Source organism: Gracilinanus agilis, chromosome 2, assembly GCF_016433145.1.
Source record: "Gracilinanus agilis isolate LMUSP501 chromosome 2, AgileGrace, whole genome shotgun sequence".
NCBI lineage: Eukaryota > Metazoa > Chordata > Mammalia > Didelphimorphia > Didelphidae > Gracilinanus > Gracilinanus agilis.
Window position 1 is genome coordinate 36,520,280 of NC_058131.1, and position 4,063 is coordinate 36,524,342.

The 4,063-nt window shown below is 36.6% G+C and overlaps 1 long non-coding RNA gene across 1 annotated transcript; it reads left to right on the plus strand.

Moving 5' to 3' along the window:
* The first annotated feature begins 465 nt into the window (after positions 1-465).
* LOC123236580 lies at positions 466-2,871 on the plus strand. Its single transcript, XR_006505428.1, has 3 exons — positions 466-538; positions 1,070-1,168; positions 2,790-2,871. It is a non-coding gene; the product is annotated as an uncharacterized LOC123236580 (long non-coding RNA).
* The last annotated feature ends 1,192 nt before the right edge of the window (positions 2,872-4,063 follow it).

Genomic DNA, 4,063 nt, shown 5'->3' on the forward strand with positions numbered 1-4,063 from the left:
CTGACTAATGAATAACTAACTAAAGTGTGGTCTACACATACCTCAGCATCCTTGTAGCATTCACAAATTTGGAAGCACAATATAAGGGAATAGGTGATATTATAATCCTCAAATGCTTTGTCAATTGTGTGATTTCAGAGTTTGCAAGTAAAATGTATGATTCCCTTTGGTTTCAATGTGGAAGCTCATTTGTAAGGCTAACTTTAAGTCTTAAGCTTTTTTAATATTATAGAATCTAATGCAAAGTTAGATAACCAATAAGTAATCCCTCCAGAAATATTAAAAATGGAATACTTAAAACCTTTATTGCTTTGAGAATCAGGGCCTTTATATTCTGCCAACTTCATGTCTTCTTCATATCTCCCTGAGGATTGATCCTTGAGAGAGTGGGCATCTTGTGTCCTATTTCAGACACCTCTGACATTCCAAGATGTGGCCGTGGACTTCTCCTGGGAGGAATGGGGGCTCTTGGAACCTTCTCAGAAGGACATGTATTGGGATGTGATGCTGGAGAACTATGAGAATTTTGTCTCTCTTGGTAAGGTCAGCTCTCCTCTAGACAGATTTTCTTGGGTTGTCTTTGCATTTTAATTTCTTCTCAACTGACTGGTGCCTAACATTCTTCCCTTCTCTTGGAGGGAAAATATACAGAATATACCTGATAGGAAGCAGTTTCATAGTTGTTTATACCCAGAGTCACTGGTGTTTCTGCCTTCTCTATTTAAGTGAAAGGGTTTTGACTTGTATGATGGGAAAAGGGTAGTTTTATTGTGCTGCCCCAAAAGCTACACTTCCACTATTGGTTCTTCATTCAGGTCAAAGAGCCTCCCCAAAGATCCAGTGTAGATGCTTGAAGACATGAAGGTTTGTATCTTCCTAGGAAAAAATATATTGGATGAAGTCATTTCCTTTAAGCCAGTGACCGATGCATCCTTCATGCTTTGTGGTATCATGTACTACCACCTGGGTCATGGTAACATGCTCTCAGTTCCCAAATGATAAAGAGGGTAAGTCTGAATTCTGGATTCTCTCTCTGATCTCAGCATTTTATAATTTATTTTCCAATAAGGAGGCCTTCCTATTTCCATACCAGATGTGATCTCCCAGTTGGAAAGAATAGAAGCCCCATGGATGGCAGAGAAAGGTGTCCTGATTAGCACTTTTCTAGGTGAGTACGTGAAAAGCAAAATGGGGGACACAATGAGTATCAACCCAGCTGGTCAGTAAAGGTGTTGGACAGGGAGCTCTCCTTAAAGATTCCTAGGCCTTTTCAGAAGGGTTGTGTTATAGTATGTGGGGTAGGAAGACATGTGATGTCCTCACAGAGCAATCAATTTTCTGTCAAAGTGAGATTTGACAACATTGTTGGTTATGTGAGAGTTTTGGGACAACACGGTGAGGGCTTTCAAAATCAGGACGTTTTTTTAGAAAGCAGTTTGAGTATATGCAAGATAGTGTTATCATTTGTAGCACTTTAAGAAGAACAAGTAATTAAGGATGAATGATTTGGTAAAGCTTTATTAAGAAAACTGGGTAACTGAGAGGACTTGGCTGGAGTTTGATGAGGTGGAGATGGAAAGGCAGATTAGGCAAAAATGGGAGCAGAAGTTGCTTTGTGAGGCCTTGTATAGTTTCCCTGGGGAATTGAATTATCCAATAACTTAGTTTCATTGGGGTAAATCAGAAGTTTTTTATAAGGGAAGTGGTATGATGAAATTAACTCTGTGAGAAGAATACATGACGTATTGTGAAGGGCTGATTGGAAGAGAGAAATTCTGCAAATAATTGTTTTTGTTAATTACTTGCTTCCTTTCTAATTATAGCTACATTGATTTTGTGTGTGCAAAAACTTATGCAGTCAAAGTTGTCTGTTTTATTTTTTAGTCCCTTGTTTGGTCATGAACTCTTATCCTTATCACAGATAAGAAAGGTAATTTATTTTTGACTCCTCAAATTTGTTTAGAACATGACCATTTATATTTATATATCTATTTGGAACTTACTTGGGTGTTGAGTATTCTAAACCTAGTTTTTGCTCAGACTCCTTTCTAGTTTTCCCAGCATGGGTTCCCATCCCACCCCAACCCTTGCCAAGAAAAATAGTGAGCTCTTGTAATTGAGGTATTTGGATCTACTAGATCCATTTACTTCTGTATGTTGTATATCTAATTTGTTTCATAATTTTCTCACTTTTGTAACCAATACCAAATAGTTTTGATGATTTTTGTTTTGTAGTATAGTTTGAGAACTGGTATTGCTAGGCTCCCTTCTTTGACACTTAAAAAAAAATTTCCCTTTAGGCTTTTGAGCTTTTATTTCTCCATGTTGTTTTTTCTAGCTCTTTAAAGTAATCTTTTGATAGTTTAATTAGTATGGCATATACATTATTACTAAATAATTATAAATCATTGGTTTGATAAGCTTTCCCCTGAATTTTTCTTGAGATTCCCTTGAAACTTATCACTTTAGTTTACAAAATTAATCTATTTCTTCTTTCTAAAGATGGAAACATTTCCCCCAACTATTATGAGTCAGAAAATTCTGATGACATTTATAAATGCTTTCAGTGCAGTGGAATGTAATTTATTAAATCCTAGGCAGCTAGTTACTCTGATATATTTCCTTAATTATGTTGGACTTTAGATTCCTGGTAACAATGACTGTTCAACTTTTTCCAAGTTAATTATAATTTTCTTTGAAGGAAAAGACAATCTAGACTTCGTATAGATCCCTTTGCTTTCTTTCACCACAGAGAACAATGATTATTTACATGTTTGTGTTGCTTTCAGATTCCCTTAGTCAGAAGACAAGGTGTGAAACCAAGAAGCCAACTCGAAAGCAGAATATATTTATGAAAGAACCATTTCAAGAGATATGCACAAAGGATGGCCCCTGGCAGTCTACTTTGAAAGAAACTTGGCCTTATGATGTTGAGTTAGATAGGAAGAAGGAAAACCTAGAGACACAGTCTAGGGAGGAAAAAATCACTAATGAATCTTCTAATGAATGTAATATATTTGGAAGAAAGCTCATTTTTGGGTCAGTTGTCATTCCTCAACAGAGAGTTCCTGTAGGAGAAAATCTCTCTAAATGTAATACACTTGGAAAGAACTTAGAATATGTTTTAGGCCCATTTAAACACAAGAGAATTTCCATTGGGAAGAAACTTCGTAAAGACAGTAAGTGCAAAAAGCCCTTCAATTACCAGTCAAATGTTATTCATTACCATAGAAAACATGCTCAAGTGAAACTACATAAGTGTAATGAATGTAACATAAACTTCAGCAGCATTTCATGCCTTGCTATTCATCAAAGAACTCACAGTGGGGTGAAACCCTATAAATGTGATGATTGTGGGAAAGCCTTCAGCAAGAAAGGAATCCTTAATAAACATAAGATAATTCATACTAAAGAGAGACAATTGAAATGTAATACATGTGGGAGAACTTTCAGATACTACTCATGCCTTATGCGACATCAGAGAATGCATGCTAATGAAAAACCCTATAAATGTAATGAATGTGGGAAATGCTTTAGGCAGAGGGGAATCCTTAAAACACATCAAATAAGTCATACTAGAGAAAACCATTTGGAATGTAATCTATGTGGGAAAGGCTTCAGATACCGTGCATCCCTTAGGGTACATAAGAAACTTCATAGTGGAGAAAAACCTTACATATGTAATGAGTGCGGGAAAGCCTTTAGCCTCAAGGGAAACCTTAAAAGTCATGAAAGAATCCATACAGGTGAGATGTCTTTTGAATGTAATGAATGTGGGAGGGCATTTATCCTGAGGCGAGCTCTCAATAGACATAAAAGAGTTCACAGTGCAGAGAAACCTTATATATGTAATGAATGTGGGAAAGCCTTCAGGTGGTGTACAAACCTTAAAACACATAAGAGGACTCATACTGGAGAGAAACCCTATAAATGTGATGAATGTGGGAAAGCATACACTGATCATCAAAGTTTAATTCGTCACCAACTGTTTCATGCTGGAGATAAAACCTTCCAATGCGACGAATGTGGGAAAGTCTTCACCCACAAGGCAAACCTTAAACGA